This window comes from Capsicum annuum, chromosome 12 (assembly GCF_002878395.1).
Source record: "Capsicum annuum cultivar UCD-10X-F1 chromosome 12, UCD10Xv1.1, whole genome shotgun sequence".
NCBI lineage: Eukaryota > Viridiplantae > Streptophyta > Magnoliopsida > Solanales > Solanaceae > Capsicum > Capsicum annuum.
Window position 1 is genome coordinate 67,616,501 of NC_061122.1, and position 13,342 is coordinate 67,629,842.

Below are 13,342 nucleotides of genomic sequence, written 5' to 3' on the forward strand. Positions count from 1 at the left end.
AAGACTCAGAGTCTCAAAATTTGAGTCCTTGACTCGAACAATATGGTAAATGCAACCCTTAGATATCATATTTTTTGCCTTAAGATATGAAACAATCTGACCCTTAAGACTAGAGTACTACCGCTCCATTCGATAACTAGCTTATTAGAAAATTAGAACTAGATATTTCTATTTCTGCAATCAACTGAAGCATAATATAAGTGGAGCCAATCCATGCCGAGAATGACATCAAAATCAGTCATCTCTAACTCCACAAGATCACCTGAAGTAACTTTCTAAGACACTATGACCGGGCAAAATCTATATAACCATCTGGCTATAATAGACTTACCCAATGGGTTAGACAATAAGAAAGGCTCTACTAACATCTCTGGATAACACTGAAGTATACATCTATGTAAGAGGTCACAAAGAAAAGTGAAGCTCCGGGATCTAATAGTGCATAAACATAAAGATGAAATACTTGTAACGTACTCATTACCACATCAGGAGAACTTTCCTAATCCTGGTAAGTTTGGAGGGCCTATAATATATTCTGGCGCTGCCCACTGGTGGAACTGGATGTGGTACCCTATTGAGTTGGGCGACCTGTTAGTGCTGATGAAGAACGAGACTGGTCGTGTTAGCGCGAATCACCTCCCTTCGTGGCTACCTCATGAAACTCCTTAATCTTGTGGCCTATCTTGCCATACCCAAATCATACATTACTGCCTGCCTGGTATTAACCTTGATGGTTCCTACCATGCTTCCTACAAAGCAGGTTGGTACGATAACTATTTACACTACTCTGGGTCTTAAAGCAGGGTACTCTACCTCAACTGTCATGCCTGAACTTCGGCACTAGCGCACTAGCTGAAGATGAAGCTGGGGATGAAAATTTATGGCAAAACTGGAAACGGTTACCGCCTTCTAACGTTGGCTGAGACAAGTTGAAACTACCTATTCTGGTCCTTTTATTCTCTATCTCTTTCTCCTTAAGTTTCTCCTCCTCAAACTGCTGAGCATGAACTATAAGTAGAGATAATTCCATCTTCTTTATCAACATTGCAGTCATACACTCCTTAACCATACTATCAAATACACCAGATATGAACTTACTCATTCTTGACCTATTGTCATCCACCATAATAGGATCATACCTTGCCAACTGAGTCAACTTGAGCGAGTACTCCTTCATACTCATTCTACCCTGCTTCAAATTTATGAAATCCTGAACCTTAGCTTTCCTTAATTCAAATGGGAAGAACCTGTCTAGGAAAGTCGTGGAAAACTTCTCCCACCCTGTTGGCACTGCTTCCACTACTTAAACTTAGTGTGAGCTTCTCCTTGTAACTGATATGCAGCCAAATCTACACACTTATTCGAAGTGAAACCCTTTATGCCCATTACCTTCTATACTATATCAAGAAACTCCTGCGGATCTTCCTTAGACTTGGATCAAGAAAACAAAGGGGGATTCATACGAGTGAAATCCTAAATCCTAACGACATCTGTATTTGACACTTGGTTGGCTGGGGAAATAGCCTGCTAGTTGTTCTGAGCAGCTACAGAATGGGCTAAGTCTATGAAAGTAACCCTAAACCCAGCATGAGAAACATGGTCATTTAGAGGATCTTCCCGAACAGGTAGTGGTGTGGGTTAATCCCCATTCCTTCTTCTGTTGTTTCTCCTGGGAGGCATTTTCTGTAAATAGAATGAAGGATGACTTAGAGAAGGAATTTAAGAGCTCATGCTCTTTTGCATGACATGAACACTGAAAGAAGGGAAACTTTCCTAAAATATCTCGTAGCCTCTTATCCATAAGTGTGGCGCGCTTCAAACCCATGCACGAGACTCTACTCAATGTAGCTTTCAGACAACTTAGGACACTTTAATACCTTAGTCTCTGATACCAAGTTTTGTCACAACCTGAGGCTATCCCCTAGTCACAACATGGTGCTTAAGGCCACAAGTGACCCTAAGAGCACTGAATAAAATGAAAGTAAAACAACAAAAACAACAAAAAACCCAGAGCATTCCCACATAGTAGGGTCTGAGGAAGGTAAGATGTATACATTCCATACCAATACCTCCAGAGAAGTAGAAAGGTTGTTTCCGATAGACCCCCGGCTCAAGACAAGGAATAATAATTAGATCCATAGTAAAGCATAGAGTAGGCTGACATAAAATAAATATGACATCCACAAGGAATAGTACACAAAGACTTATAAACAAGTTCATAATAAAGCATGAAGCAAGGTAGCATAATAAGAAAAGTACACCTATCAAGTAATACCCTACCCTGACGACCCAAACTAGCACTAGCCTTCTATCCTAATTCGCGTCTTCCAGATCTTTCTATCTAGGGTCATGTCCTCCGTAAGCAGTAACTACATTATATCCCGCCTAATCACCTCTCTCCAATATTTCTTTAGCCTACCCCTACCCTACCTAAAACCATCCAAAGCTAACCTTTCAAGCTTACGAACCGAGGCATCCATGCCCCTCGTCATCACGTGTCCGAACCATCTCAGTTGGACTTCCCACATCTTGTCCTCCACCGAAGCCACTCCAACCTTCTCTGGAATAAACTCATTCTGAAATTTATCTCTCCTAGTAAGCCCACACATCTAACGCAACATCCAAATTTCCACCACCTTTAATTTTTGAACGTGGGTGTCCTTGACTGGCCAACACTCTACTCCATACAACATGGCCAAATGGACTCCCATCCGTAGAATTTTCCTTTAAGTTTAAGCAGCACCTTCTTATCACACAACACCCCCGAGGCGAGCTTTCACTTCATCCATCCCGCCACAATACGGTGCGAGACATCCTCATCAATCTCACCATTCCCCTGAATCATGGACCCGAGATACTTGAAACTATCCCTCTTACTACCACCTCGTTCCCCTGGGTAGAATCATTAAACTTGAACTCTAAATATTTTGTCTTACTCCTACTCAACCTGAACTCTTTAGACTCAAGGGTCTGTCTCCACACCTCTAATTTTTCATTCATACGCCCTCATGTCTCATCAACTAAAACTACTTCATCTGTGAAAAGTATACACCAAAGCACCTCTCCTTGAATACGCCGCGTCAACACATCCATCACCACAACAAACAAAAATAGACTAAGAGTAGATCCCTGATGCAACCCTGTCAAGATAGGGAAATGCTCTAAATCTCCTTCCACCGTCCTCACCTGGGTCTTATATCCATCATACATGTCCTTGATTGTTCTGGTATATGCCATCGGGACCCTACTCACCTCCAATCATCTCTAAAGAACCTCCCTAGGGACTTTGTCATATGCCTTTTCTAAGTCAATAAACACCATGTGCAAATCTTTTGTTCTTTACCTATACTGTTCCGCCAGTCTCCGTACTAGGTGAATAGCCTCTGTCGCCGAGCACCCAGGCATATATCCAAACTGTTTTTCTAAAAGAGACACTATCCTCCTCAACCTTAACCACTCTCTCCCAATTCTTTATAGTGTGACTCAATAACTTAATACCCCTATAGTTGTTGCAACTCTGAATGTCACCCTTGTTCTTATAAACAGGGATCATAGTACTCCATCTCCAAGCCTCGGGCATTTTCACTACCTTGAAATGTCGTTAAACAATTTAGTCAACCACCTTAGACCAGCCTCGCCAGAAAGCTTCCAAAATCCATAGGAATCTCATCAGGCCCCGTCGCCCTACCCCTTCGCATCCTGTAAACAGCCTCTCTGAACTCCTCCACCTTAAAACATCTATAATAACTAAAATCACAGCACTCCTCTGAGTGCTCCAGCTCTACTAACTCAATAACTATATCCCCTTCATCGTTCAAGAGCCTATTAAAATACGACTGCCATCTTTTCTTAATGTGACCATCCTCCACCAACACCCTACCATCCTCTTCCTTAATGTATTTTACCTGGTTAAAGTCATGACCCTTTCTATCCCTATCCTTAGCAAGCCTAAACAACCTCTTTTCTCCTTCTTTCTCCTCTAACCCCGCATACGATCTCTCAAACACAGTTGTCTTAGCAGCTATAACAGCTAACTAAGCCTACTTCCTAGCTAACTTGTACTCCTACCTATTAACCTATTTTTCCTCTTCATCCTTACTCTCAACTAACTTAGCATACGCCTCCTTCTTAGTCTCCACTTTCTTCTTAACTTATTTATTCTACCACCAATCACCCCGACGATGACTGGCCCGATCCCTGGAAACATCCAAAACCTCTCTAGAAGTCTCCTTGATGCACCTAGCCACCTTATCCCGTATACCATCCACGTCCCCTATACTCCCACCCCTCATACTTGCTACCTTCTTCCCTATCTCCTATGCATTCATCGGCGTTAAGATGCCCCACTTAATTCTAGGTCGACCCTCCTTACCCCTTCTTTTTTTTATCCTTTTTCATACCTAAGTCCATCACCAAGAGCCTATGCTAGGTCGAAAGGTTCTCACTTGGAATGACCTTACTGTCCTTAGACAATACCCTATCCCCTTTTCTAAGCAACAAAAAGTCAATTTGAGTGTTAGCTATCATACTTTGGAAGGTGATCAGGTGATCGTCCTTCTTTGAAAAGCTTGAATTCACCACCACCATCCCAAAGGACCTCACAAAATCCAATAGAGTGACTCCCTCTTCATTTCTATCCCCAAAACCAAAACCACCATGCACATCGCCAAATCCTCCCGATAATGCCCCGATGTGCCCATTGAAATCCCCTACTACCACAATCTTCTCTGAGCTAGGCACGCCTCTTACCTCCCAAAACTGGATCTTCTCTTCCCCATCCAAGCCCACCTATAGAGCATAAACACTAAACATGTTTACGGTACACCTCCCAATGACTAATTTAATAGTCATCAACCTATTGTTGATCCTCTTAACCTCTACTACCTACCCTCTAAGCTCTTCATCGGCTAAGACACAAACTTCATTCCTATGGCTATCGCTTCCAGAATACCAAAGCTTATAACCATCCACATTCCTAGCCTTAGACCCTACCCACTTAGTCTCCTGGACACACGCAATATTAATCCTTCTCTTTCTAAGAATCTTTACAAGCTCTATGGACTTACCCTAGAGAGTCCCTATATTCCAAGACCCAACCCTCAGCCTATCAACTCTAGCAACATATCTTCCTCTACTGCCCCTAATGCCAGACCTTGCCTCTACTAGCCCTTTCCTTCTCCTCCACCCCTAAATTAACCTCTTTCCCCAACACCCTCAGACATGACCCTATCCTACTATCAACGCCTACAGCCACTACTCTAAGAAAAAAAACAATGAAAGAAAAAAACAACAAAGGTAACAAAGCAACAACAAGAAATACAAGGTACATGTAAAGTAGATGGAATAATCTAGAAAAAAGTCAATTCCACAAATTATCTGATAAACACTAAAAACTAAAATGCCTGTTTAAAACACCTGATAATAACTAAAAAACTGAATGACCATCTAACTCTCTGAAAGCCACTAAGAATTATAAGGAGTTGATGGGATAAACACCCAACTAACTCCAACTAACTGAATCATAGTGAAATGCTGAAATGAATAAAATAACATATCATATCCTTGATGGATAAGGACTCCTCACTACTGCTGTGGAGAACTGTTGAGCTATCTAAGGATGGTTGGGAAGCTATATATCCAAACCTATGTTATAAGACAACATAGTGCAAGAGAAAGGTATGCGATAGTTCTTTAAATGCACTGGTACGTAAGGTAAGAACTACCAAAAATACAAGCAAAAACTAAATGGACTTACATGAACATGTAAGACAGAATATATAAGACTAAGTATTTTAATACATTGACATTATCTGAATAATTGGTATAGTTTATATGACTGACTGAATAAATGATGAAAATTGACTATTTGGTCTAGTAAAAATGAATTGAAATAGACTGTCACGCCCTAAATCCCATTGGGATGGACAAGCACACATAGCCATAACGTCCAGGGAGAACCAACTCATAACCCTATACTTTTTATGCATGTAACTATGATATTCAAAGGTCCTGCTAGTATGGATACGACTCACTGATAAAAACAAACCATGTAAGTAAGTTCAAACCTACATATACAAGACTTGGCCAATGGGGCCACAATGTTAAAAGAACACAATGCTACCACACTTAACTTTACATTAGTCTGCAAAGCCTCTAAAAAACACATGGACTTAGACAAGGTCGGGAAAAACCCCCACCTTTCTCATAACTAATATACCATACCAAAATACATATAATAGACTCGGAAAGCTTCAAATTAACTTGAAGCTCACCAACAGTCATTGGATGTCCTGTGCTCCTACTGGGGTGGTCTACTCGCTGGAGTACCTATACCTGCAGCATGAAACATAGTGTCCTCCCACAAGGGATGTCAATATAAAGAGTGTACTGAGCATGTACGGTATGAAGTGACTATAAATAAGACAAGAGCTCAACTAATCAATTATCAATATATAACTATAAAGATAAGGATAGAATACTAACTTTTCTAGTACTTATGGGATCATGTACATTATATCCTTTACTTTGTTTTATTCTTCTTTATTTTATAAAATTATAAGGAATGATACAAATGACCAGCTGATCAGTGGTGAAAGAGGATGACCCATGATATGCATTTTAACCCCTGGGATACGATCTTTATAAGTACATAATTTGGCATTAACCCATGCTAGGTGCTTCTTCCACCCTTGGGATACCACCCAAGAATATATAGATCACTTCAGATCATTTTTTTCATCTTTAAAGTTGTTGTTTTGGTGGTTATGTATTAGATTTGGAACTTTGGACCAGTAGCAAAAGGTATACAAATACGCTCTAGATGTAGTAGCAATGAGGTAGGATACAACAATAATAGGAATACACAGACGAGCTTAACTAACATCATAGGTCATGTTGACTAAGAGAACAACTCATAAAGCTTATTGCTGAAAACACCTATATCATACTAGTATTTAGAATGGAAAAGGGACAGATCTAGTAAAAAACACATCTTCAGGTGCTTTAACAAGCTAACAACTTAGAATAAGTTTGTTAGCCACGTTGGAGGTTATAGGTTGCATTTATGTATAATTTGAAAGGAAGAATACTTAGGAAGCTTACTTTGTAACAAAGGAGTTAGATTCATGCCAAAGAGTATAGGATCGATGAACCATACATACCTTGTTACACAACTAATCACACTCTTACTTAATGTTCTTTCTTTTAGATTATTAAACTACAATAGCATAAAACTGGTATTAGACGCTAATTAACACATTCACGCCATTTAAACTTACTAATATAGTAGGCGGGTAGTAACCCACAATTAACTAATCGAAGGGTGTTCTTTTAACCTCGTTCTTCTTCAATTACATTCACATGCAATGTAACTTCTTATAATATCCCCCTTAACAGTTTTGTCTTTATTGTACTCTCAAAATAGTATACCAAGTAGTGTGGGCAGTATGCATATGCGATGTTTAATTTGGTGGTATACCACTATACCCTCCTTTTACCTTTTATTGGAAACCATTCACATTTTTCCCCCAATATCAACCAAGCATCCCCCAATATATATACATAAAACCATTCCAAAACAGCCCCAAATATCAATATAGCAACCAAATATCGAACTCATCATCCCTTGAGTTCTTAGCAATAACATATATATGATCTCTACCAACATATGTACCAAAAAAAAGTAAAGTGGACAGTAGTCATACCTTAATTTCGGTGGTAGTTTATTCCCTTAATGTGCATCTCTTCAATATCTTGATTCTTTTACTCACAAACCAAAAGTAAAGAGAAAAATTTCTTAATAATCAAGAATAAAGGGACTGCCAAACTTAAAAAGAGATATCTTATAGTTTAATCATGGAGAACATAATTCTCATAGTATTCTTAAGATGTGCTCATGATTTATTCACTTATCTTTAACTTGGAAGGAAGGTAAATCCCAAGAACCATAGTGAAATTATAAGGTTGCTGCATAGCTAAGAGAGAATAAGAGAGAAAATCTTGAAAGTTGTTTTTTGGCTAGTTAAAATGAGCTAAAAGAGCTGGTTTCAACCCCTTTAAAAGGATCTGCTTTTGGCCGACCTTCTTGGCTATTTTTGTGCCATAATTTGTCAAGTAGGTGATGCACCTACTTGCCCATTATATTGGGCCTTTGTGGATCTAAAACCATTAAGCCTTGGCTTCCCATTCTCCTCTCTCTCTTCTTCTTCAAATTAGGCCAAAATAAAATCAAGTAGGTGGTAGTTTACTTGGCCCAATAAACTGGTCAAGGGAGCCTTAATAGGTGATGCACCTACTTAGTTCTTAGGTTGGTCAAATTGTCAAAGTAGGTGACTCACCTACTAGCTTAAATAAGTCGAGCAAGTACCTTAATATTTTATTTCATTTTAAGATCAAAATACTTATATTTAAACTTAAAACTTATGTACACTTGGTCACTTTATCCTTTAGATTCAAATGCCTACTTAAGGGCCCAAGTTTAGATACTCTCATCTATGGTAACTTAATCGTACCATGTTTCAATATATATGGGAATTCCTTCAAACCTATCTTACCATCACTATTCACATAGGATACCCAAGCCCATTACCTATCCTATAAGTCTATATCAAGTGCCACATGAGTAGAACTAGTACACACAAAATATAGGGTGTTACATCCTCCCCTCCCTCCTTAGAAACATTCGTCCTCAAATATTAGCATAACTAGCTAGCCTAAATGACTATAAGACTAAGTTTAAACTCGTTGTTATCCACATAACAATTGGATATTTAGACTTACTTATTTATGCCCATAATTAGCATTCTTGGACTTTCTCATTGGATTTGAATAAACGAGGGTACTTTGACTTTATTTCTTCTTTGACTTCCCATGTGATTTCTTCTACTTGCAGGCTCCTCCAAAGCACTTTTATTGAAGCTACTTTCTTAACTTCTTAACTTGTCGATCGAATATAGCAATAGGCACTTCTTGATAGGTGAGTTCTTCCATAACCTAGACATCTTTAGTAGGAGTAATATGAGATAGATCTCCTATGCACTTGTGGAGCATTGAGATATGAAACACCAGATGCACTATTAAAAGCTCTTGGGGTAGGTCTAGCTCGTATGCCACTTGGCCCAATCTTTGAATAATTTTATGTGGCCTTATATAGCGGTGACTTAGTTTTCCCTTTTTACCAAAACTCATTACCCCTTTTATTATAGACACCTTAAGAACACCCAATCTCCTATAGCAACCCTCTTCTTCTAGTATTTGCATATGATTTATGTCGGTTTTGAGTTGTTTATAACCGTTGTTTTAACACCTAAAATTTTTCTATAGCTTGATGAACAAGATATGGCCTAAATAAGGTAGTTTTACCCACTTCAAACCACCCAATTGGTGATATATACTTTCTGCCATATAAAGCTTCGTAAGGCACCATTCTAATACTTGAGTGATAACTATTATTGTATGCAAACTCAATTAGTGGCAAATGATCATCCTAACTACTTTTGAAGTCCAATACACAAGAATACAACATATCCTCTAGTGTTTGGATTGTACGTTCCACCTGGCCTTCTGTTTGAGGGTGAAAAGTTGTTCTTAAACTTACTTGTATTCCTAAACTTTTCTGGAATAACCTTCAAAAATATACGGTAAATTGATTTCCCCTATCAGATATAATAGAGATTGGGACTCCATGTAGCTGAACTATCTCTTAAATATATAATTTTGCATACTCTTCAGTCGTGTAAGTGGCCTTAATGGGTAGGAAGTGTGCTAATTTGGTGAGTCTATCAACTATTACCCATATAGAATCAAAATTTTGACATGAGCGTGGTAAACCAATAATGAAATCCATGTTGATCATATCCCACTTCCAAGTTGGGATCTCTATAAGCTGTATATAACCTCCTAACTTTTGGTGCTCCACTTTAACTTATTGATAGTTTGGAAATTCAGCTATAAATTTTACAATATTCTTCTTCATGTTGCCCCACCAATACACCTCTTTCAAGTCATGATACATTTTTGCTGAACCAAGATGGATAGACTATCTTGAATGATGTACCTCCATCATAATCCTCTTTTGTAGCCCATCTACGTTAGGTACACATAATCTATTTTGGCATCGAAGTATTTCCTCTTATGTAAGCTCAAATGCCTTTGTAATACCTTATTGTACATTCTCCTTAATCTGTAAAAGAATAGGATCTATTTATTGGTTCTCTTTAACTTTGGCTACTAATGAGTATTCTGCTGCATTTTGCACAATAACGCTTTTTTCTGAAGATTCAAAAAGGTGAACCCCCAAGCTATCTAATTAATATAGATCTTAGTTATCCCTTGACTTTTCGTGGGCTACTTATAATTACTTGCCATTGCCTTACGACTTAGAGCATTGGCAACCATATTTGCTTTCCCGGGATAATATAAGATATCATAGTCTTTTAACAGCTCAAGCTACCTTTTTGTAAGACCCCATAAAAGTCTAACTCAGATTAATCTCCTTAAAGCTCTGTAAATGATCCAACACTTAGAAAATTTTGGCCAAGTGTTAATGACTTAGTCTTATTTTAAGCCTTCAAATGCCGAGGATTTATTTTATGACATTCCCAACCTCCGTTTGTCAATTTTTGAGTTGATTCATGATGGGGCAAGCCAATAGTACATCCCGGGTGAGTTTCAGGATATTTTGGATAGCGTAAGGGCAAGTTTGGTTTCCCAAAATAGTGAAGTCTCACGATAGCCCCGCGTTGCAAGGTCCAGTCCCATTTCTAAATGTCGTGTCGCGAGGGCCAATTCACATTTCTATGGGTTGCATCGCGAGGCTAATCCCATTTTGCAGAAATTTTATTATGGGTTTTGGGGTTAAAGGGGTCATTTCTAACACCCTATTCAACCCTAAAACACAAAATTAATCCCTAAATAACCTAAATACTTCTTTATTCACTCAAGTTTCCCCAAAGTTCATCATTCTCTCTCAAAAGCAAGAAACCCTAGTTTCAATATTTTAGAACAAAGCTCAAGGATTCCTTCAAGAACCCTTAAGGATTACGTTCTAAGGTATGTTAAGTGTTGATTCATGGGTTTCTTTCACCCATGAAGCTCAAGAAACCCTTTTAAAAATATAAATTTTGAATTTCATGTTATGAGTTAAATCATATCCTTGTTTATGTTGTTGTATGATTACCAAATTGAAATCTTTAATACATATAATGAAATTATGTTAGCATGTGGTTGGAGTTCTTGTATTTAAAGTAAAAATATTGTCATGATGTATTATTTTAATAGTCATGCCTAAGCCTCAAGTTATGCATGCAAGGTGCTTGCTAAAATACCTAAAAGAATAAGAATTATGCTTTAGGGCTCAATTATGATCAAATTGATGAATTCATCCTTTACCCTTATCTTCACACTGACCTCTATGTTATTGTTATGTATTGTAATAGTTTGGTGGAATACTCATGAGATTATACTTACGAAATTATGCCATGTTTATATGTATTCCTATTCATATATAAGCTTATGACATGCAAATACTTCATGAAAATCCCCAACGGTTGTACTATGAATTGTTGACTATGGTCATGTGTTCAATAAGTGTCATGTCTTATCAGTTTCATGCTATCGAGTCCTGGGGGTACTTGTACCCAACAATTTAGCTATATGCCTAGAGACAGTGTCAATTTTCAAGGTGCTCTCAGTCAAGCCATTATTAGTAGAATTTAGTGAGTCACATGACTAAGGAAAACTTAGAAAATTCAGTACCAGTCCTACTCAGTAATCTCGGTAAACTCAGTTAGTTAATAGAACTCAGTAGTATTCCATCAGTCAATAGAATTCAGTGAACTCAGTCTAGTTTAGCTCAGTATAATTAGTTCAGTGTCTATTCAGTTTGGAGTAGGATTCAGCACCGAGAGAACCCAAGGATGGGAACTCACCTGCCAGCAAAGGGTGTTAGTCTTAGAAGCAGCCCTTGCACTCTAGAACTACATAGCCAGCGTAGGTTGAGACATCAAAAACCAATCAGGTGAGGGTTGATGAGGTGGCTTAACCTGTTAGATGAGGGTCCCACCATTCTCCTTAGAGTACCTACCAAATAAGGGTTACTCATAGTTTGTCCTTACCAGTGGCACGGTATTGACATCCTTCTAATCGGGGTAATAAATTGGACCCCAACTCGGCTATATTGTTTTATTTGGGGCATGTCGGTTAGATGACTACTTCCTACAGTCTCAGTCTCAGTCTTTAGAATAGAACTCAAATATTTATATAGATTTTAGGACTATCAGATACAATCACTCGGCTCAGTATGGAACTCAGCTAGTTCCATCAAAATCAAGACTGTCAGATATATCCACTCAGTAAATAGCATATTAGTTATTAGTATGCACGTTATTAGTATATTCAGTATTCAGAATCCTTACGTTCTCAGTTACAGTTATGTATTCATGCATGTATTCTCAAGCAGTCATATTCATGTTATTAGATAGTTATAGTTCATGCATATGAACCCTATACATTCAGCCTTACCTCACTTTGCGTACCAGTACATTCACACATACTGACGCATACTTTTCTTTTGTGCTATGGTGTTTTATACCATAGGTTCGAATGCTTAAGTTCCCAACTGTACATAGGCAGCATCAGGTTTTAGTCCGCAGTAGTAGACTAGCAGAGAGTCCTCATCATGCAAGGATATTTTATCATTTTAGTATTTAAGTACTTAGTTTATTTCAACAATTGGGGTTAGTTGGGGACATATCCCATCAACTTTTTATTCAGATAATTTAGAGGCTTTTAGACTAGATATTCAGAATTCAGTATGTTCAGTATTTATATTTCATTTTGTTTTGGTATTGTTATACCACATACTTTAGTATTATTTCATGTATTTGAACCTTATGGTAGTTCAGCCCATTATTCCGCATATGATTATAATGTTAATGTACAGATAATCTAGCAGGTACCAGTCATGGGTTAGCTTGTGGTCCTTCGAGATTATGAGCATCGTGTAGCATCTGAGATTTAGAATCTGGGGCGTTAAAAACTTGATATCAGAGCCTAAAGTTCAATAGAGTCCTAGGAAGTCTGAAAGCTGCATCTAGTAGAGTCATATGCATGGTGTATTATGTGTCACATTGATGTACAGGAGGCTATAAGATGTCTTAGGAACAGTTTTCCTTCTTTTAGTATTCATGTCATGCCAGTTAGCATGAGCTCAAACTTCTCTCAATCTAATTTGTTTCTCCCTTTTCATTTACAGAACATGCCTCCCAAAAGAGGAAATAGAAATTAATCAGCCCCTCAACCCCTCAGCCCATCCAAGAAGATCCCCTGGATGAACATATTTCTC